This window comes from Lissotriton helveticus, chromosome 7 (genome assembly GCF_964261635.1).
Source record: "Lissotriton helveticus chromosome 7, aLisHel1.1, whole genome shotgun sequence".
NCBI lineage: Eukaryota > Metazoa > Chordata > Amphibia > Caudata > Salamandridae > Lissotriton > Lissotriton helveticus.
The window spans coordinates 717,460,805-717,485,229 of record NC_136068.1 but is presented as its reverse complement, the minus strand read 5'-3'; positions in this window follow the sequence as shown (position 1 = coordinate 717,485,229).

The window sequence follows — 24,425 nt, the reverse complement described above, 5'->3', positions numbered from 1 at the left end:
AAGTATAAGTGGAGCGTCTCCCAGTCCTTAGTTGGACTTAGTTTTGGGTATCTTTTAGATACAAAGTTTTGTATTGGTACTTGCAAGCACCAAAACCGAAGGACTCGTGTATTCACGAGAAATATCGTAATCGATAATCCTTTGAAGTTTGGAACTAGACTAGAGAGCGAAGATGCCTAGTCTTAGACTTGGGAATTTGTTTTGTCTTGGTGGTAATAATAGGGACTCCCGATTGGAGGACTCATGTCCGGTTCCTCCAGTTGGAACTCCGACTTACGAGCTATATGTAAAACATGGGGTAGGCCCCATCACCTACAACGAAGTATGGATTAAATACACCAGGAAAGATGGTGTTCTGAAATGGCCCCAATATGGTAGCTTTGATTCTGAAATCTTAGACAACCTTGAAGTTAAACTCTTTAAAAAGAAAGCCCGGCCGGCGATGTTTGACTCTTTCCGCTTATGGCGTAAAGAAGCCAAACAAAAAGAAATTAAATTAGCTAAGAAAAATAAGAGAGAAGGGGGACTTTCAGTAATGCAAGCTGCTGTACAGTTTAAAGATAATGAAGAAGAGCAGATGAGTGAGCAGTTGCACAGGCAACGGAAAATGGCAATAGATAAGTGTTATCCAGTTTTGCCGTCTCTTCAGCAAGAGGCAGCAAAAGAACGTGAAAAAGACCCACTAATGTCGCATTTGCTAAATTCACCACCCCCTATGCGCAGAATGCCACAGCACCCCCGCAACCTTTAGTTGCGCAAACTATGCCTCCTGCTCCTCCACAGCACCCACCAGCTGTTATTCAGCTGGCTCCTACTTCTTCGGTGCAGCCTCCTTCAGGCCCACCGACCACCTCTGTTTCACCTGTGTTTTCTACAATTTTGCCTACTGTACTTTTTATGTCTCCTAATGCTCCCTCTACGATTTTGCCTAGTGCCCCCTCTATTTCCCCTGATACCTCTTCTGCTATCTCTACCCCTGCCTTATCTCACCCCGTTTTTCCATCTGTTTGTCCTTCAGTTTCACCTTCCATTCGGCAGAAAATGGCCAGCACTGTTACTAACCTCCTTTTACCTCTTTTCGGGTCGTCTACTACGACTCCTAACATGGGAAGAAGACAGTTGCGAAGTCAACTACCTGATTACCAAGAGAGAGATTCACTGAATAGTTTAGCACGGAAATGGGTCATGGACACTGCAAAATATGATGTACAGTCTGTCATGGAAGTCTTCCACCAATGGGAAGCAGCGACACAGAGATATGTTTTTGAACAGATGTGTGTTTTCCTTTGCGAGGATTTAGAAGACAATGATCAGGAATGCATCCCACGAGAAATGTGTCGTGTACGATTTAGGTTCGGAGAGGGTATGATTGTTGGTCCAGATGTGGAAAAAGCAGTTGAAATGTTGTTATCATATCGGAGTAAGGGAAGCAGTTCTGGGTCACCATCTGAATCTAATACATCCAGTAGGAAAAAGGCGCGACAATACCCTATGAGAGAAGTTCCCCCACAATGGAGAGAGGGTGACACGACTGCTGTCCCACCTATTCTGCCACACTTTCAGCGTGTGTGGGTACATGTCCCATGGAAGCGAGCTGAAGTTTTAGCACTCAAACAAACATTACCAGATCCGCGTAAAAATCCTGCAGGGTACTATAAAGAGTTGTCGCAAACTGCTGGGTCATGTATAATGAATTTAGCCGATATCGATATGTTATTTGGGAATGTTGTTCCACAGCCTTTATGGGGTAAAATTCGTCATATAGATCATGACCAGGAATTAGGTGACACATGGGCTAATATTACCGCTGCAGATGCCCGACAAGTTGGTGGTGCCAAGCCTGAGCCTTTGATAGCAGAACTCCCTGGTAGAATAGTAGATTACATGAAAACGATAATGCCCGCAATACGCGTAAATTGGGATAAGTTGTCTGCATGCAAGCAGAAGAAAGAAGAAACAGTTTCAGACTTCTTCACCAGGTTTGAAGAAACCTTCATTGACCACAGCGGTCAAGATATGACCACAGAAGGTGGTCAGAGATTGTTTGTCGATAAATTCGTGCACAATCTGCTTCCAGAATTGTGTAAAAAATTAAAAGATTCAGAAAGTTCTTGGGCAGTCTCATCTTCAGCCCAGATATTGGCTACTGCACAATATTACGAGAATAGAGACAAAGATGAGAAAGATAAAGTGGAAAAGAAAACTAGAGAACTGAAAACGAAGGTTTTGCTACAGCAAGCCTATCCGCCACGTGGTGGTGGTAATCAAAATAATAATGGCCAAAATCACTACCAAAATACTTTTCAGCAGCCTCCACAGTATCAGAGAAACTCACAAAGATTCGAGTATACTCAACCCCGTGTACCTGTAGGCCCCAACCAGTGTTTATATTGCAAACAAGAGGGTCATTACAAGTATAATTGTCCTGTTCTATTACAACGTGCGAATGGAGTTTCTGGTGTTAGAGGTCGTGGCAGTCAGCAAGCACCTAGAGGTAGAGGGCGTGGAAACGCCCCTCAGGACACACGTCCCCTTCCACCACAAAACTCTATGAACAGGTTTGATCAGCAAAATAACGTATCTGATAGGACAGCTCAATACTACGTTGATGATTATTACACAGAAAATGAGCAGTGGGAGAATAATGATTGCTAGGACAGCCATAGACAAAGAGAGGGAGTTGTTTCAGTTCCAGTAGATCAGAGTGGACCTTACGTTGAGGTGATTACATCAGGTGTGTCAGAACCTTTTCTGTTGGATACTGGTGCTACAAAGAGTTCTATTATGCACTCCAAACTCCCTGGCGCACCTTTGTCTGGCGAAATGAACGTTTCTGTAGGTTTTTCTGGCGCCCCAGTTAGAAATCCGATTTCTGACCCTTTATCTCTTTCTGTTGGTCCTTGTGAATTCGAAGCACCCCTTATTCTGACAACAGGTTGTGGTGAAAATTTGCTAGGATTGGATTTGTTGAAAAGATTGTATGCGACTTTGTACTGTTCTCCTTCAGGAGTACAACTTACTTTAGGTAAGAAAGTGGTTTCTCCCATGTATTTGTCGAGAGATGCACTTCCAGCAGAATTGTAATTTCTCCCGGATATTCTTTGGGCTACTGGTCCTAATGATGTAGGTCTTTTAGAAATTCCACCATATGTTGTAACATTGAAGTCCAATGTCAAAATGCCACGAATTCCCCAATACAAAATATCTAATGAGGGTGAAAAAGCTTTACTAGCGATTGTTTACGAATTGATTGAAAAGGATGTGATTGAGGAAACACGAGGCAACGTTTGCAACAGCCCTGTTCTGCCTGTTTTAAAACGAACTGACCCTTCTCAGCCACCAGTGTACAGATTCGTGATTGATCTTCGAGAAGTAAATAAGATAGTTGTGCCACAATTTCCAGTTGTCCCCGACATTACCACATTATTGACTATGATTCCAGCTTCTGCTTCATGGTTTTCGGTGATTGACCTAAAGAATGCTTTCTTCAGCATCCCAATTGCTGAGGAGAGCAGGGATATCTTTTCCTTCAGTTTAGGAGGTCGAAGCTTCCGCTTTAAACGCGCTCCTCAAGGCTACTGTGAAAGCCCCTCAATATACAGTCAAGCTCTGAAGACACAGCTTGACACGATTATTTTGCCTAAAGGTGCCACTCTTGTACAGTATGTGGACGATTTGCTCATTGCTGCAGATACTGAGAACATTTGTAAAAAGGCCACATTGACATTATTGCGTCATCTGTGTGATCTGCATCACAAGGTGTCACTTTCCAAGCTTCAATATTGCCGACAAGAAGTGACCTACTTAGGTCACCTCTTATCGAAGGAGGGAAGGAAACTGACCCCAGAAAGAATTCAGGCAATAGCGAAATTGAGTGTGCCAAGAACACAGAGAGAAGTGCGTGCTTTCTTGGGCATTACATCGTACTGTAGACAGTGGATTCCAAATTTTTCATTATTGGCCAAACCCTTGGTGGCATTAACGTGTAAAAATACACCCAATCCCATTCCTTGGTCTGAAGAGTGTCAGAAAAGTTTTCTCGAATTACGCACAGCATTATGTTCGGCTCCTGTGTTAGGTACCCCCAACTACAGTAAGCCTTTCACATTGTATGTCCAAGAGAAGGAAGGCTGTGCATTGTCTGTGCTGACTCAGTTGTTTGGAGGTAGACAGCGACCATGCGCCTATTTTTCGTCCACTTTGGATCCGGTAGCACAAGCATTGCCAAGTTGTTTAAGGGCCACAGCAGCAGCAGCTGTTTCTATTCGACAGTCTGCTGGTCTAGTAATGAATAATACACTAATCGTGATGGTTCCGCATGCAGTAGACACATTGTTAAATAGGACCAAGACACAGCACTTAACTAGTGCTCGACTGTCCAGTTACGAATTAACGCTGCTAGCGAGCCATGTGCACATAAAACGATGCAGTACCTTAAATCTAGCCACGTTGTTACCAATTGCAGAGGAATCAGATGCTTTAGAACAGCACGATTGTTTCCTCACAACAGAGGAAGAGACAAAAGGGAGAGTGGATTTATTTGACACTCCTCTTGCTGAATGTGATGGTACATTATGGGTGGATGGTTCATGCTTTAAGCTCCCAAATGGTAACGTGACTGCAGCATATGCTGTCACAACTTTGCACACAGTCGTTGAAACTGCACAAATACCACATGGTTCAGCTCAAGCCGCAGAATTAGTCGCACTGACGAGAGCATGTGTATTGTCTAAAGGAATGAGAGTGACTGTCTACACTGATAGTCAGTATGCGTTTGGAGTGGCTCACAGTTTTGGACGATTGTGGAGAGAACGTGGATTCCTGACTTCGCATGGAGCTAAGATTCAGCATGGTCAGTTGGTGAATGAGCTTCTTGAATCACTGACCTTGCCTCTGCAGATGGCGATTGTGAAATGTAGCGCTCACAAGAAGGTGACTGATGATGTTGGTCGTGGAAATGCATTTGCTGATGAGATTGCTAGAGAAACGGCAAAGAATGTGATGAGCCGAATGTATGTTGCAGGCCCTGAAAGATGGACTGGTGAGGTTGGAATATGTGAGGATACGATAGAGAGTGTGAAGTCCATCCAAGCTGAGGCCACAGAGAAAGAGTTGAGCACGTGGAGAGAGAGTACAGGGAGAATGGATGCAAATGGTTGTTGGGTTGAATTGGCAGAGCATCAGAGATGGTTGTTACCCGATGCATATGTGCTTGCAGTGGTTACAATGGCTCATGGAATGGCTCATATCAGCGTGAAAGGGATTTGCAAGTTGTTGGCCCCAGTGTGGAAGAATTCAGGGATTCCCAAGTGTGCAGAAAATGTTGTCAAAAATTGCATGGTATGTCTGAAGCACAATCCTGGTAGGGGAACCCCAACTCCAGCTGGTCATTTTGCGCCTCCTACGTATCCGTTCGAGGTTTTGCAGCTAGATTTCATACACATGGAGAGGTGCAACAACTTAAAATATGTGCTCGTTGTTGTTTGTGCTTTCTCAAGATGGGTGGAAGCCTATCCCCTAAAAGACAATACTGCCTTGTCCACAGCAAAAGCCCTTGTTAAAGAGTACTTCCCCAGGTTCGGAATGCCTAGAATGGTCTGGTCTGACAACGGAAGTGAATTTGTGGGTCGTGTGATGAAAAGAGTGTGTGAAGGGCTAGGCATTAGGCAGAAGTTCCACGCTGCAAATCACCCCCAATCAGCTGGATTAGTAGAATGTTACAATGGCACTTTAAAACTTAAATTGGCCAAAATCCAAGCGAGCACAGGTCTTAAATGGCCTGACGCTCTACCCTTAGCACTCCTATCCACCAGAATGACTGTGCATTCGCGAGTGAAACTCAGCCCTTACGAAATTGTCTTTGGCCGGCCAGCCAATATATGGGGAGTGCCTAGGCCCACAAAGTTCAGCGAGCTGCAACACCCTATTTTGCTTGATTACTTGTATGAATTGACGGCTAAATTGCGTGTTTTGCATCAACAGGTCCACAACACCCTGCCTCCGGTCTCTGAGACTCCAGGTCACTCCATTGTCCCTGGATCCTGGATTCTCGTGCGAAACTTTCAAAGGACAAAGAACGACCAGCCCAGGTGGACCGGGCCGCACCTCGTCCTTCTTTCCACGAGGTCAGCAGTTCGAGTGGAGGGGAAGGCCAACTGGATCCACGGGGTCCATTACAAAAGAATCCCTTCACCTCCGCCACATGACCAGTGGGTCCAGAAGGGTGTCACTGACTCAGAGCTTACAACTGTGTCACGTAACATACCTGTCAGCGATGACCGTATAAAAGGAACTAACCCTGAATGTGAAAGCGAGAACATTTTTCAAGAGACTGTGCCACCACCAGAACAACTGAACTCTTTGGAGCCTGAACTGCTGTTTCAGGACCAGACAGTACCAGGAAAAAGACGCTACAATTTGCGACCGAGAAAAACAGACTAATAAAAGTGATTCCTTTTTATGATTTGAGACCAAGACCTATGGACAAATAAAATTATCTTTTTTTCCTCCCAAGTACTATTTTTGAAAGTGCAGATCTCCCATCTAGGTCACTTGCTTATTTTTATTTTCGAACCGCCATCCGGGTTTCGCTGCTAGGGCCGCGGTTGATTAAAAGTCTTTTGGGTGCAGCTGACGACGTTAGGTCGGTAGTTCTGGTTGGTCAAAGGGAATTGCCCTAGACTGACGGAAGCATCCTTTAGCAGAATCAACCTCCCACCGCGGGCAGCACTTTAGAGAGGATGGAGTTTCCTGATGAGGAGAGACCTGCCAAACTAATGAGCTTTAAGCAGAGACTGTGTAACACGATGACAAAGAAAAGTTTTATAATATTGTGTATTTTTATGCTATCCAGCGTAATGATCTTTTTGATAAGTTATGTTTTATTCTCTTTCCATGTAACATTTGCGCCCACTACATCACCCATACCTCCTCCTACTGTTTCCTCTCATTCTTTCCACCCTCTGCCTGACCACGAATCAAATAGGAGATTAGAGTTCATTAATAACTCCTTTGTTCAGTTATTACACCAACACCAGCTTGTAATGAACACAACTAACTGTTGGGTGTGCGGTCTCATGCCTCACACAACGGATAAAGGTATCCCCTATTTGGTCCTGCCATTTAGTCACAATGGTTCAGTATGGGCATATAGGACAATGTTCATATATGCACGAGAAGTCCAACCCCTGCGTTCTGTAAAAGACAACCTCAAGACTAGCGCCCTAGTCAAAGGTATAGTTGACATGATCAAGGAAGTAACTTCTTATGAAGATACTCCGGATGATGAGATACTTGCATATGTAGGTTGGAACGTGACCGGATATGGCACTACGTTAAGTGAGAAACAGCAAGCTAAAAGATCGTCCCCTATCTGGATCGTACCCCATCAAGGTCACCTATGTCTGCAAGGTGTTGGCAAGAATCCCAGAGCTCAGCTAGGGAAGAGTATCTGTACAGAAACGTATGTTTTTGGATCTCAGACTTCCCCTGCGTTTTTAGCCGCTAAGGGTACTTATTTCATCTGCCACGATAGAGCCTACACATGGTTGCCCCCTGACTTCTCGGGCTCATGTTTTGTTTCATTCCTGTTACCTCCCACCTGCACAGCAGCGGCGGATTACCACCGGACAAGGGTAGTTAGAGGTGTTTTGAGTAAAGAAGACACTGCAGGTCAAGAATTTGGGGACTTTGCAAAGGGTTTTCTGCCGTTCTGGGGATCCATGGCTAACAGTAGAAACATAAGGCAATTAACAAGGGTAGTTGAGTCCACCGTGACTGAAACTGCTGGTGCCCTTAGTAACTTGACTGCTGAGCTCCAGTCGGATCGACTTATGACCCTTCAGAACCGGGTCGCTTTGGATGTTATACTTGCAGACCGAGGTGGAGTATGCAAATTGATCCAATCTAGTTGTCGCATTTTTCATCCCAGATAATGCTCCAACCGTGTACAGGGCCATCTCCAAACTACATAAGATTTCCGAATCTATTCATGTGGATAAAGGAGATTGGTCGTTAATGGGCTGGTTCTGGGAACTGATATCTGCCTGGGGATGGAAAATTCTGATGGTCATTGGGATGGTCTTAGCCATTCTTTTCCTGTTCTGTCTATGCATACAGTGTGCTCCTGCAATATGTGGCCTCTGTGTTACATCATGTGTAAGGAAGCCTGTGTCAAGAGATGAACTAAGCACTAGAATGATGTTACAGCAACATCTCAATGACTTTACGAATATCGATCTGGACTCAGACTAACATGAGGATAGATTAATTGCCTATGTAAGGGCAAAAGGAGGGATTGAGGTTCTGAAAATCTGGATTCGTATAATTATTCTGGACTCGAGAATTAAAACTTCGTCGAAACATGACGAATTTGGTATCAAAAGACCGAGAATGACGAGTACATCATGTACATATATTTTCAGCATATTCGAGTGACGATTTCCCTTCGAAATCGTCATTTACATTCTGAACCCTTGGCTCCCATTTATATGTTGCCCTTTACATAGGCCTTAATCCAGTTGAATTCGATTCCACAAGGACACACACTCCTTAATCGACTTTTCCATGAACTGTACAAGTTGGAACCATTGCCCCAGGCCGAACTCGTTAGGTCAGTTCCCCTCCCAGTGGCCGAGCAAGATAGCATCTAGGCTCAACAAACCATAAAACCATTTCAGCGCGCACACCTGCCATATCTCGCTCACATCTATCTCCACTCTTTTGCTTCACTTACTTTATGGTGGGGAGGTGCCCGTTTTTATTAGGGGTCCAGTGATATCTGATGAAATGTTGGGCCTTGCCAAATGATTTGTTGTAGGCAGCACGAAGTGAAATATGGACATGTCATCATGACTCTGCTTTTTCTTTGTACTAAAAGTATGTTAACAATTTACTTTACAACCAGGAATGTTTTGCCTGGAGCCCAAAATTGTGTATAAGAAGAGAAGCCTGACTTCGTAAAAGTGTGCAGTCTCCTGAGAATATACCCGTATTGTACTTCTAGGACACTTGTTACCTTGGTTGCAGCCAATAAACTAATCTTTGACTTCACCTAGAAGACTCTGAGTTTTTGTAGATCTGGATCAGGAAGAACCCGAGGTCTCTGGGTGTTGATTCCCTGGCACCGCTGGGTTACCGGTTCTGTGCCGGTTCTTAAAAACCCAGTACCTCAGTGTGGGCATGACAAACGCATGCACAGTAGAAAATCCCGCTTAGCAGCAGCCATTTTAGTGCAAGCAGATTATAGTTACTAAAAGCACATTGACAAGCTTCCCTTAGATATCCAATATGTTGTGTAATGCAATATTAATAAGACAAAACATGTTAGTTAGTACATTCATATTATTATCGAGAGGGTTGAGTACGAGCTAGTCACTTTACATGTAAAACCTTGCTCCATCACCTCCATGGCCTTCATGACATTGTACAGTAATGTTCTTCCTCAAAGCAGCTGGGGGAACAGCTCAATCCCCTCTCCATATCATGCCGGCATCTGAAGTAAGTTCATTCCTAACCTCCCCCAAAACTTCTTATTACCGATTTAAAAGCACCTTTCGTAGGCTTCAGGACTTTTTACAAATCTTCTTCTACTCTATACTCTTCCATCCAAATTTCCTTCTTTATAGCCAAAATGCCTTGATCATGTACCCATGCTATGTTAAACTTCTCTCATTCCCCACTCAAATCATCTTTGATTTGTAAAGGCATTCTATACTAAAAATATGCTGTCATGTTTTCTTTTCCTGACACATAAATAATCTTGTAAGTGTAATCTTGCAATTTCATTGACATTCTCCCTATACACACAGACGCCTTAAGTATACCTTCTGTAGTGAGCAGTCTGACAAAAGGCTTATGGTCACTTCGTAACAAACATTTCTTACCCACACAAAAGACCTAAAATGCTCTGGTCCCCATACACACGCTAGGGTCTGAATCAATACCAAATTTGCATTTTGTATGTTCCACTGTTAACCATTTCTCATTCAAAATTTCCAACACATTCTTCAATATATTATCCTCTTTGTTTTCATCATACTTTAAAATGTCATCTTGAAAGCACATGACGTTAGATATTTTGGAAAATAAATGATGCATCACACACTGAAAAACAGCTGGCACAGAGGCAAGCTCGAAACGCATTCTTTGAATCTATAACAGCCCGTAGGTGTCACAAATGTGGTATATGATCTACATTCTTCCTTCAGCATAATCTGATAATAGGCAGCAGAAAGATCAATAGTGGTAAAAACCTTTGCATCTGTTACCAGAGCCAGCATCTTGGAAAATTTAGGCAATGGGAATTGATACATGAGGAAATTATTGTTCAAATGTCGAAGATCAACACATAACCGAATTTTTCCGTTACTACGTCTGGCTACTGCAATGGGTGAAACCCATTCTAAGGACTCCACTTCCTCTATAATGTCATGCTGTACCAATTTTAACAGTTCTTTCTTAACGTCTTCTCTCAACAACATAGGTAATTTTCTAGCTTTGTAAATCTTTGGAATGGCATCCCCTTTAAGTACAATTTCATCCTCAAAATCATTTAGTGGCCGATTAGGATGGCGGACGGACTTGCGTCCGTCCGCCACCCCCGAGGTGGAGGGACCGTCCACAAGGGCAGCGGCGTTCCCTCCATGCCAATTAGGATGTGACCGCCACCCTGGCGGTCACATCCTGTATCTTTAACATTGCGGCGGGTGCTGCTTCAAGCAGCACCCGCCGCAATGTTAAAAATGCATGCATTGCATTTGCACGCACAAAGCGGCAGGCACCGCGCGGTTCCTGCCGCTTTGTGCATGCAAATGCAGGGGGGTACCATAGGTACCCCCATGTGCACCCCCACCCCCCCTTCCAGAAGCAAATGTCCACATGCTTTTCCACGGCGGAAAAACCGCCGCAGAAAAGCATGTTTACACACGCTTCCTAATTTGGCTTATACCTGCTTGCCTCTGGGAGCTACCAGAGTGTGATAGCGGCAGTGGGTGGTGTGTCCCAGAGCTGCCTGTCCCGCTTCTTCAGGAGGTTTCTGGACGGCATGATGCAGAGGATGGAGCATTATATTTCATTCCCTGACACACCTGCGGAACTTGCAAAGACCAAGACTGATTTCTATCAACTGGCACACTTCCCTCACGTGATAGGCTGCATAGATGTCACCCACGTACCACTCTGTCCACCTGCAGCCACAGAACACATATACAGGAACCGGAAGTCAACGCACTCCATCAATGTACAGGTCATATGCAATGCTGGCAACATCATCACAGACATCGTTGCGAAATTCCCAGGAAGTACCCATGATTCGTACATATTTCAGAATAGTGGGATATACACACGCCTAGTTGCCCGAGAATTTGGAAACGGATACCTGCTAGGTAAATGACATTGACACACCCTGACACTCACAGTAGATTAATGTATCATGTACATGCAACTAATGTCAATCTTACTCCCCCCTAGGCGACAGTGCATATGCCCTGCGGTCCTTTGTGCTCACCGCCTACCTCAACCCATCCACCAGGAGTGAAAGGCGGTACAATGTGGCTCACAGATCTACACGCAACGTTGTGGAGCGCACATTTGGACTCCTCTAGAGCAGGTTTCGCTGCCTCCACAAGAGTGGAGGGGCACGCCAGTACACTCCAATCCTGTGCTGCAAAATCATTGCGACCTGTGCCATGTTACACAATCTCGCCACCAAGGAAGGCACAGAGGTGGAGATCACACATCATGAGGACATTGATGATGACACAGAACAGGCAGAGCCCCATGCTACAGTGGCAGCACCAGCTACAGATGGGAGACTGAGACGGGCAGAGATCACACAGCAATATTTCTGAGTAAGTAATGAGACACAGACAGGCTGTGATTATGATGTACGTAGTTTTATTTTCACTACGCAAGTGCAATGATACTACACAATGGTTACACGAAATAGCAATGTCCATGACTGGGTGGTCACAGTTAACACCACCGTGACCTGTCCTTTGGGTGGAGGGCATAGTCAATGTTTACGTCCACGGATTTCAGGGTGGGACTGATGTGGCTGTGTGTCATGGCTTTCGGTGTGGCCTGTCCCTGTTGAATGACGCCTGCCGCTCCTGCGTATTTCTGGGACAGGAGTGCTTGCGCCACTCCTGCTGGTGGATTCCTCACTGTCAGCCACACATGTGTCACCTCGGGTGACTGTCTGTTGTGCGAGCATGAGCTCCATGGCAGAGGTCACTCTGGCCATCCCCACAGATAAATTGGTGCAGCACTGAACAATAGCATCCTGCATCGCCACTGACCGTCTGCACAGCAGGGAGGTTGCAGTCGCAAATCTGTTTAAGGCTTTTGTCTGCTGCCGCACATCCACACAAGCCTTGCGCCTCTCCAAGTGGTCCCTGTCCAACTTGTCGCACAGGACAGTCATGCACTGGGTCATGTCTGTCATGCCAGATGCCAGCGACTGCATGCTCTCAGAAATGTCTCCTATGCCCTTGCCTATGTCATCCAGCTTGTTGTTGGTGCTGCGTGCCTGCCTCTGAACACCCATCATTGCCTTTGCCTGCATGCGCTGGAACTTGACCATGGTGGCCTCCAGACGGCAGAAGACCCCCTGACCGTGAGGCCCTTCAGCTGTCTCCCGTGACCTTTGTCCTCGGACATCGGCCCGCACAGCTCTAGGAGTGGGCTGCTGCTCAGCGTTGGCTGACTCTAGTGTATTGCTAGCCATGTCACCCTCATCCTCTTCCTCCTCAGATGTTTCTAGTATGCGGGGAGGGGGCACATCAAGGTGCCTTGCCCTTTCCAGCACAGGGGACGGAGTTGTCGGGGTGGGGGACTGTGCAGCTGCTCCTGACTTCTGACTCCCAAACAAGAGAGGAGACTGAGGCTGTGGTGTGGTTGTATCCTCAGCTGCCGGCTCTGTGTCGTTCCCTCCTTGTACTGTGCTGGGACCAGCTTCTTCTCTCGTCTTCTCACTATCCTTTGCTGTGCTGCGCGATGACTCTCCTGTGGACAGACATGGACATAGTGTCAGTGGAGTAGTTCACCTGTGTCTCTTGATTAAATCACACTACTATCACACATTTGCCTGTCCCTCATTTGCTTATGCTAGTAGTGTGTCGCATCCCTTGCTGTATGGTATGCTGACTGCATAGAGGTATCTACCTATGACTACATCTCCCATTATGCATTGCTGGGCATTAGTAATACCCGTTCTGGAGTGTGATGTAGGCACACAGAGTGTGGGAGGGGAATAGGTAAATGTGTTAATGACAATGTACATGCCTCTTACTTTGTTTCTTTGCAGCTCTTGCGGAGCTGTCAGCGTCCCCAATGCCATGGATGCATTCTGGCTCAAGGGTGGATTCCACCAGCTCCTCAATGTTGGTGAGTCATGGTGCTCGGTTTCTGCCTCCCCCTGTTGCTGCAGCTTCTTTTCGGTGGGCAGCTAGTTTCTTTTTGGTAATGATGCTAAGGTCATACCACCTCTTTTTTAAATCGTCTATTTCACGGTGGGTGACACCAATGGCATTTACCTTAGCTTGAATGTCAATCCAGGTAGTGCGCTTGATGGACTCAGCAACATGCTGTGATTGTTTCCCAAAAATCTTGCTGTAATGTTTGACAACCTCTGCAACAAGCACCTGCAGTTCTTCAGGGCTGAATTTCAATTTTCTTCTGCGCTCTGCAGCATCCCTCTGTCCATCCTGACTCTCCATGGTGCTGTACAGGTAAGCTCAGGGAAGCCTGCTCCTCAGTCTGTCCTCCTGCTCTCCTGACTGTTGGTTTCTGCACCTACATGGGTGTGGCCACTCCTAGGTACTGGGGATGGGTGCTTGATTCTGATTGGTTGATTCCACTGTACCTTTGGTTTTGGGTGTGGTTGGTGTTCCTGATTGGTTCACAGGCTCACATGTTTGTCAGTTTCAAATTTCCCAATCGGTATTTACCGAATCGGTATTTTCCGATTCGGTAAATTCCGATTCGGTAAAACACATTCATTCCTATGGGCCATGAGGCCCATTGGAATGTATGGGTTTTACCGATTCATAATTTACCGGTTCGGAGAATACCGATTCGGTAAATACCGATTTCAGATTCCGAGTGATTCCGAATCGGTAATTTTTACCGATTTTTTACCTACATCTCATTTTCCGATTCTGAAATACCGATTCGGTATGAGTCGGTATTTTAGAATTGGTAAAATGAAATTACCTACATCTGGCCCTTAGTGATGATCAACTTTAATCGCCCCCTCTTGCTGTGCAAATCCTGGCTGTAACAAGTCTGCGCGGACACAGCTCTCCGCCTTCCATCCAAGCACTCCCACTGGGTTTCTTCTAAGCCCCTAGGTTGTCTGTATGGCTCCGCAGATCATGGCAGGGGCTCAGGACTTTGACCCAACCCCTGAACTCTTTTGCAATTCCTTCCCTGGAATCTGTGCACCGTTTTGCCTCTCTGAGTGCTTTGGATTCTTGCGATTGACTGATCCTCCAGGCTCACCCTGTGAACTCGCCCAGTCCGCTCGGTAACTGCTCCTCTATCCCTGTTGGAGTGGCTACTGCTGTGTGTCTATACAACAACAAAAGAGTAACACAAAAGTGCAAAGAAATATTCTATTAAACAATGCAATCTATGTAAGGACTAGTAAGAATATGTAAACCATATAGCCCAGTGAAGATGTGATGGGTGGAAAAATCTAAGGCTTATAAAAGAACCCTCACTCACCAACACAGGTGGTGACTTGCTTCATCATTGGGTTCTTTTCAAAGTGCCAGTGAGTTAGTGCCCTGAAAGTTAAAGTGAAAGTGAAGTTAAAAGAAAGCCAGCTGTTCACTGTACCTGTTTTAATAAAGCGACAGCCAACCTCCAATAAAAACAAGTGAAGCGGACAACCAGTGGTTAAGTTAATTTGAACTCATGTGTCCTATGCAACTATAGTGGTCAACATGTTTCTGCTGTTAGATGCTCATTATGCTCAGCATTCGTCAGGACCAAAAAATTATATCCCCAGGTGGTCTACACACGCTAATGCCTACCCAATCCGTGGAGATATATGATACTAAAATACAAACTCACGGATATCCTGTGTAGACTCGCCTTGTATTCTCAAGGGCCCTAAATCTGAAAAACAAAGGGTTAGTTCACAACGGATTTGGCGTGAGCAACAATATGACAATACGGTATCAACATTATATCCATGCAGATAATCATTGTGTAGTTATGACGCCCTCCGTTAGCCGTTATACGTGAATAAAACCAGTTTTGAAGCCACCTTTATCACCCAGATTTAATCATCAGTCGACCCCCGGGGAGCCAGTCAATTATATGTAACCACTGGGCTGGTATCATTAAGAAAATGCTTGTATTTCAAAATGTTCTCAAGTCACAGGCACTGTCAATGCTTTTCATGTACTCGGCGCCTTAGTGCATATTATTTGGTCTAATAAGTTTATTAATATCAAGAGTTACCATTGCATTCGGCCCCTCGACTGTAAAATAATATTCATGCTTACCCCATTACAGTTAGTCCCTTCACCCCAGTAGGGGGAAAGGGTTCTCAGTTAAAAACAAACTGTGCAGTTAAAATGGAAGATTAAACGGCAAAAAACAAAACTCACTGTCAGTATTAGTGAACTTTGCGTAATGGGCTCTCACGTCAGAATTTCCCTGTGAGAGTTGTTGAAAAGGGAGAGAGGGGAAGAAAGAAGGGCGCAATTTAATTGTGCGTTTTCTGAAGCAAAAAGGTTCCAGCCACGGAACCATAACTGAGAAAATCCCGGAATCGCACTCACTTTCAGTCCGACGACTCCCCACTGGCTACCCAACGTGAAACACATCCGTGGCCCGAATACAAACGACGCGAGAGGAACACGGAAGTGAAAAAGGCTTCCACCCCGATCACGATACAAACCTCAATGTCGCGTCTTGGTTTAGTATTCTTAAAGGGCTATGCTTCAAAAAGCGAAAGTTAGGAATTACTCAATATTACGAAAATAATTATTATTATCGTAATGTAATAGAAAGGCTCCATCTCACAATCGGCCGAAAACCCACATTTGATTGTTTGCATTGTCAGCCCGACGGATTCGAAAAGCCCAGGACAGGGGCCAGGCTCGCCCTCTTGTTTAAACAACTTTATTGACAAACCTAATCCCTGACATGCAGTGTAATATGCGTTCTCATAGACAGGAGACGCATGTTGTTTATTAATAAACCACATGCTTACATTGGACCTTGATAAGATAAATAAGTGCATTCTGAGGATATTAACTATTTCCTGGCTAAAGAATCAGGCCAAAATGTTGTTAATCAGGCAATAAAATGCAGACATACTGCCCAGGGTATCGTAACGTGTTTCTCATCGTCTCATTACCGTACCCCATGGTATATCATCATTTAAACCAGAGAGATGGGTGGAAAGGCGGTAAATCCAGCGCTGTTCTTCCTCGAACAGACTTCCTTCTGTTCCTTGTGGTAATTGTTCAATGATTGTCCACCTGATGTCGTTTGGGGTATGTTTCAAGTGTATGAAATGTGCAGTGAGTTTTGTTGTATTCCCCTGGCACCTAATGTTGCTGCGGTGTTCGCAGATACGCTGTTTTATTTTTCTCGTCGTCATGCCCACGTATTTTAAGCCGCTGGGGCAGACAAATAAATAAACGACATTGCAAGAGTTCCAGCTGGTGCATTTTCACATTATACATAGGGCGTACCTGACACCGGCCCGCTTACACAAATACTTTCCAGCACTGTCCTCGGCCTGTCCGAGATATAATCAGGAGGGCGCAGATTTCAAGCACATGGTATGAGCGTGTCCGGAACTCAATTCCTTTTGGCAAGGGGTGACGGCACTATTAGGGGACGTTACCGAGAGGGACATACAACCCACTATGGCACACTGCATATTTCATTGGTTTCCCAACACACCAAAAAACAAAATCACTAGTAAATTTATTGATCTGGGTTTCCTCTTAGCTAAAAGAGCCATAACCTCGCAGTGGAAGGCGAGCAAAGGTCCCACCATAGATAAATGGATGCAGGAGTTTAGTAAATGGGCCCGATGTGAGGAGGAGGTTCGTTTACAAATGGCGCATAGAATAGGCAATGAGCAGGCGTTAGAGAGGGCGAGAGCCTGGGAGAGATTGGTCATGGAACTCACACTCCCTGCAGACGAGGATGGAGGCACCCCTGCGCATAGCCCTGGGACACACCAGCCGTAGGGGGTAAAGAAGACAGGAAGTCGCTGAGTACTATTTGTTTGCACACTGATACCCCACACTGGGTAGTGTGATGCATCTTACTACATAGTATCTACTGGTCCAATTGCGAGATAGGAGTTAAGCAGACAACCCCTTTACAGCCCACTGGGGCTGCACCACGACACGCTTAGGGGGTGTGGGGGGGGGGTGGAGAGTGTTGAGGGGGGAAGGGGGAGGAAGGGGAGATTATAGTTAAAGTAGGGAATAGTGGTTGGAGGGAGGGGCTCATGGGGGAGGGTAATTGGTCTGGTTGCAGTTGGTTACATTACCACTTTAATAATTCAGAGTGCAATAGTTATGTGTACACAAATTCCAAAGTTGCATATGGTCATTAATGGTGTCATAGCCTGAGGTTAGGGCGCTGTCTACGATTATTTATGATCCGATAGAAATGTTATGCGGGGCTTTAAGCAATGATCCAAGAGGACATTACATTTAATACTAGACCCAGACCTACCCTGCGCACGAGAGTGAGATTTCGCATGTACGTGCAGCTGCCAACGAGAGACCCCTCTGAAGCCTTTGTTACACTGCATGCAGAAGGAGAATTAGGGAGCTACGCTCTATACTTTGTATGAAAGTTGTTATATGGTATGCGGTTACGAACTTCATAGGTCCAATATTTGTATATGCTGAAAATATATTCCTTATGGTGCATTGTATGTGATAATTAAGACTAAATGCCAATAAAGTGTATTTAAAAAAAAAAATGAGGGTACAAGTGCCTGAGCCCTGTACCCCTACAGTGTCTAAGTCATTTCTTAGATATTGTAAGTGTAGTAATGCCATTAAGAGTATATGGTGCTGGGAGTTTGTCATTACGAACTCCACAGTACTATAATGGCTTTACTGAAAACTGGGAAGTTTAGTATCAAACTTCTCAGCACATTAAACCCACCCTGATGCCAGTGTAGGATTTAATAAAAAATGCACACAGCGGGCATCTTAGAGATGCCCCTGAAAAACGACCTAACACTAGTGTCCAGGCTGAGTGGCTGCTCATCAGCTGCCACCATCAGACATGTTTCTGGACCCCTGGGTCGAGAGCCTGCTGCTCTCGGAGGACTGAAACAATGCACATCCTGGGACGAGGTTGAGGTTCCGTGAATTCTGAACCCGATTCATAAAGGTCATGGTTTCGTTACGAATTTGATATTAGCGAACCGTAACTAGTTAGTACGACAAGTATGAGTGTTTTTATCACGTTAGATCGATGGATTCACTACGTATTTAGGGATTTCGTTCTGAACCCTTGGGTTCCATTTTGTGTATGGCAGCCATTTTGTGGTTGCCCTCACATAGGCCGATGACTACGGCCGAACGAGTCTTTAGCACAAGTACACTTTAGCTGACTTCTGAATGACCTGAGAGAACTGACCCTCTTGCCTGAAGCCAACCTTGTTAGGCCAGTTCCTTTCCCAGTAGCTGATCAAGATTGAGGATCAAAGCACAGGACATCGTAAAACTTTTATTGCACACAAATATGCCTTATCCTACTCACACCTGTTTCTGCTCCTTTCTTTATGGTCTGTTTACGATGGAGATGTGCCTTTTTTTTATTATGGGTTCGTTCGACCTGTCTTAAGAAGAATGTTGGGTTTGACCAATGATTGATCATGGGCCGGGTAACTGAAAAGTGGGTTTTACCGTCATGCGATACCTCTGGTGTGGATACATGTGATTGGACAGTTTGTAAATGTTAGGTATTTGTCTGGAATGTGATTTTTGGCATAAAAAGGGATGACTTGCTTTGTAAAATTGAGCAGTCTCCTGAGAACTCATACCATGATGACTTCTAGGACTTCTGTTACTGGCTGCAGCCAATAAATTTGATCTTTGACGCCACCAAGAAGAGTCCCGTGTCTCTGTATTCTAGGACAGGTGATACCCGAAGACTTTGGGCGTGCCCCTGGCACCGCCGGGTCTTAAATAACCCGGTTCTTCAGTTGGCGCCCAACGTTGAGCGACTTCAGCGGTACCGGTCCAAGCCGGAAGATCGTGAGGAGCTTCGTGAGGAAATTCCGGAAGAGGGCCCCCACTTCATCGACCCCGGTATGTCGAACGTGGACTGAAGGTCTTTGCTGCAAGGCTTCCCGCTTTCCTGGTGGCTACGAAGGACTGCTGCCCTGACTGTCGCCCTGTCTTGGACCCATTTGTGATGCTTTGTACTGCGAGACGATAGACGGGTCTTCTGGTGGCGTGACTGATACCTCAGTTAAGTATAAGTGGGTCGCTCCCAGTCCTTAGTTTTTGGTTCTTTGGTTCTTAGTTTGTTTGGTCCATAGTTTTGATTTGAAAATTGCAATTTCCGGAAGTCAAAATCCTCGCCAAACTCTTGGCGACCAGACTTGTACCTCATCTGCCCACTCTTATACATCCGGACCAATCTGGATTTATGCCTCGTAGAAACACGGCGCTAAATCTGCGTAGGCTACACGGGGTACTGGCTCAGGCGGAATCGATCACAACACAAGCAGTAATACTGGCACTAGATGCCAAGATGGCCTTTGACCTTGTAGAGTGGAACTACTTGTTTGAAGTTCTGTCTCGTTTGGGATTCGGCCCCAAGATTATTGCATGGATTAGATTATTATACACTGACCCAGTTGCACAGGTGGTGGCTAACGGCCATATCTCGCGCACATTCCCTCTGGGGAGAGGCACTCGTCAGGGGTGCCCGCTCTCGCCATTGCTGTTTGCAATTTCACTGGAACCACTGGCCACCTTAATAAGGACCACGCCACTTCTGAAGGGAATACGCTGGGCGGAGGGTTGGGAGGACCGGCTCTCCCTTTATGCGGACGACATGCTGGTGTACCTAACAGATCCAGAACAAGGGGTGCCGGCACTTTTACATCTCTGTGACAGCCACGGTAAAATATCAGGATACACGTTAAATTGGAACAAATCGGAGATGTATGTCCTGAAGGGTCCGACTCCTGCGCTGAGTGTAGACTGCCCTCTAAAGACCGCCGGATCCTCATTTAAATACTTAGGTATCCATGTCACAAGGGACCCTGCGGAGTTCATGGATAAAAATCTGGGGCCTCCCATGGAGCGACTTAAACAGGATGTTAAGTTTTGGGCGGGGCTGCCTCTAACGCTACTGGGGAGGGCTGCACTATACATAATAATGTCCTTGCCCCGATTTCTGTATGTACTTGAAAATACTCCGTATCCAGTGGCTCCTAGATTCTTCCAGAAAGTGGCGGCATTGGTATCAAATCTTCTGTGGGGGAACCTCCCGCCACGTATTGCGCAAGCCAAGCTGCACAGGGGATGGTATAACGGCCGCATCGCGTTGCCTAATCTGAAATTGTACTATTGGGCGGCACAACTGAAACCCATCAACTACTGGATACATGCTCCACAAAACGAGCCAGCATTTCAGGCAGATAGGGCACAGCTAGGCACGAATAGTCTACTAGCTCCGTTATATGATCAGAGCAAAATGCGTAAACTGAAGGGACCCACCAGACTAACTGTGGCATACGGCGACAGCGGCATTAGGCTGGAAGGGGAGAATAACGAGACTTACACCACTGTGGGACTCTCGAGCTTTGGGCAACATGAGGAACAGCAGAGGCTTTTCCCACTGGGATACTATAGGGATATCTACAGTTGGGGATCTCTGGGAAAGGGGCAGTGTAGTACCTTTTGACAGATTGAGAGAGTTATACGACCTGGGAGAGAGGGAATTATACAGATACATGCAGATACAACATGCGTTGCTAGCTGCCATACCCCCGGACACTGAGTTGCCGGACTCATCCCCACTTGAAGACCGGCTTCTCACTGAATACATGATTGAGCGTGCGACTTCCCTTACAAACCGCAAACTACTGAACAACTTACCGGACCCACTGAACCGGTTGAAGGAGAAATGGGTGGGAGACACCTGTGAGATGGACGACCATGAATGGAATGAGGCGATAGCATCACCCAGGGAAGTGGGCATCTCCGCACCACTGAGACTTGTACAATTGAAAGTTTTACATAGGGTATATTACACTAGGACTATGCTACACCGCATTAACAGAGCACAACACCCTTACTGCCTTCGTGGGTGCTGGGAGGAGGGCACGTTTTTTCACACTATATGGGAGTGCCCCCGTATCCAGGAGTTTTGGAGGCAAATAATGCGAACAATATCACAAACACTAGAGATCTCACTGCTGCCCGATCCACGGCGGTGCCTCCTAAATGTATGGGAGGCTACTGACATGTCCAGACACGGTCGTACCTGGGTCACGGTGGGCTTGATAGTAGCTAAACGTGACATCGCACAGAGATGGGGGGCTACAGAAGTGCCAACGAAGGCACAATGGTGCCTCAACATGGACACGGTTATGGTGACAGAAAGGGCGGTGTACTCTAACAGAGCCTGTCCGGGGAAATGGAACAAAATCTGGACCAAATGGAACGTGTATAGAGGGGAGATTTGTAATCCCTTGCTGGAGGACGATCAGGACATGTCGGATGACGAAGAGGAAGTGGGTTCATGGACCTCACAGAGTCCCAGAGAAAGAGTGGCCACGGAACTCAGAATAAACCAAGGCTTCACAGACTAGTCTTAAGAGATAGAGTGGGGTGGATACCAAGGGAGTAGCGTCCGAGGGGACCTGAGCACACACAATTATGTGTTTTGGGGTTGAGTGGGACGATTCGGATGGAGGTGACGCAGGGGGGGGCGCTTCCCTACTCAACTAATGCGACTGATAACCAACAATGAATGACCACAATGTGATTCCTCAAGTTTCTTTTGTTTTGTTCTTGTTTTTGCGAAAATAAAAAACCTGTACTGATTGGCTGAATAGTAAATACGTAGCACCTTTTCTTTGAAGCAGTAATATTGGACTGTAAAAAGCATAACATTCGGATCCCAGTTGGATATTACTGCATGGTGTTTAAAAATGTGATGGCGGCCAGCCCCAGGGTTGTAGGCCTACAGCTGTGTAAACTCAAAAGGTGCAATAAAGGTTTTTGAGAAAAAAAAAAAAAGAAAAAGAAAATTGCAATTTCCAAAGCCGAGGGTCTTGTATATTTACGAGTGTATCGGTAGAGATAATCCCTTGAAGTTTGAAGCTCGATTAGTGAGCGAAGATGCCTAATCGTAGCAAATTTGGTACTTGGTTTGGTTGTGGTTGTAACAGGGATTCCCGATTGGAGGATTCATGTCCGATACCTCCAGTTGGAACTCCGACTTATGAGCTCTACGCTAAACACGGCGTGGGCCCCATTATGTTTAATGAAGTATGGGTCCGATACACTCGGAAAGACGGTGTTTTAAAATGGCCACATCATGGTAGCTATGACACAGAGATTCTAGATAATTTGGAAGTTAAATTATTTAGGAAGAAAGCCCGGCCGGCAATGTTTGACTCCTTTCGCCTTCGGCGTAAAGAAGCCAGACAACGAGAAATTAAACAAGCTAAAAGAGATAAAAGAGAAAAGGATGTATCAATAATGCAAGCTGCTAGGCAGTTTAAAGAAAACTAAGAAGATAAAGCAATTGAGGTGTCAGATAGGCAACATAATATGGCTATTGATCAATGTTATCCAGCATTGCCACCTAATCTTGAGAATGCAACAAAGGACCCTGTGAAGGATCCTTTGATGTCACATTTGTTGAGATTACCACCCCCTTATGCACAGAGTGCTACGGCACCTCCGCAACCTCCAGTTGCACAACCTCTTGTTGCTGTTCAGCCACCGGCTCCTCCTCAGCTGGTTCTTCCTCCTACGGCGCAGCCCCCTATGGGGCCGCCGACTTTGCTATCGGTTTTGTCTGGAACTACTTTGCCCTATTCTCCTGTACCTTCAACTTCTCTTGCTACTAACCCTACGCTTCTATCACCTCAAAATACTTTGTCTCCTGTCCTTATGACAGCTTCTCCTTCTGCTCGACAACGAATGACTGATACTGTTACTGGTCTTTTGTCTCCTTTCTTTGGGTCATTGAGTATGACCCCTGTTTCTGCACGTAAACAAATGCGTAGTCAGCTACCTGGTCCCTAAGAACGGGCAGTGTTAGATCTCTTGGCTCGCAGATGGGTTTCGAATGTTTCGAGGTATAACTTAGAGTCAGTTATGGATGTTTTCCAGCAGTGGGAAGCACCCAAGCAAAGGTATGTTTTTGAAGTTATGTGTACTCTCCTTCGTGAGGAATGGGAAGATAATGATTTGGGTTCAGTCCCAGTGGAGTTGCTAAATGCACAGTCTGAGTTTGCGAAAGGGACGATAGTGGGTCCCAGAATTGAGGAAGCAGTTGCGATGGTACTTGCGTTTAGGAGCGATTTCCCTTCTCGGCGACTGTTTGAGCCTGATTCCGCAGTTAGGAGAAAGGTACGACAATATCCAATGAGAGAGGTTCCCCAGTTTGGAGAGAAGGGGACCCAAACACTAATCCAGCTGTTCTGCCTCATTTTCAGAGAGTATGGGTACATGTGCCATGGAAGAGAGTAGAAGTTTTGGCCCTTAAACAGTCTTTACCTGATCCCCGTAAGAATCCAGCTGGCTATTACAAAGAATTGTCCCAGACAGTTGACGCATGCATCATGAATTTGGCAGATATAGATATGCTGTTGGGTAATGTAGTACCTCAACCTCTATGGGCAAAGATTCGTCACGAGGATCATGCAGTTGAATTAGGTGACACATGGCTCAATATTGCTGCTGCGGACGCTAGACAGGTTGGTGGTGCTAAACCTGAGGCTCTAGTGGCAGATCTACCAGGCAGAATTATAAATCTTATGAAAACAATGATGCCAGAGTTACGAGTAAATTGGGACAAGTTAGCAGCATGTAAGCAGAAGAAGGACGAAAGTGTATCTGATTTCTTCACTAGGTTTGAAGAGGCATTTATAGATCATAGTGGCCAAGATATGAGTACGGAAGGTGGACAAAGATTGTTCGTAGATAAGTTTGTCTTTAACTTACTTCCTGAACTGTGTAATAAATTTAAAGATTCTGAGAGTTCTTAGGCTGTTTCCTCGTCGGCCCAGATATTGGCGACTGCACAGTACTATGAGAATAGGGATAAGGACAAAAAAGACAGAGTAGAGAAAAAGACCAAAGACTTAAAGACAAAGGTTCTTTTACAGCAGGCGTATCCGCCTCGCTCGAATCAGCAAGAGTCACAGCAACGCCCACAGTTTCAGCAAC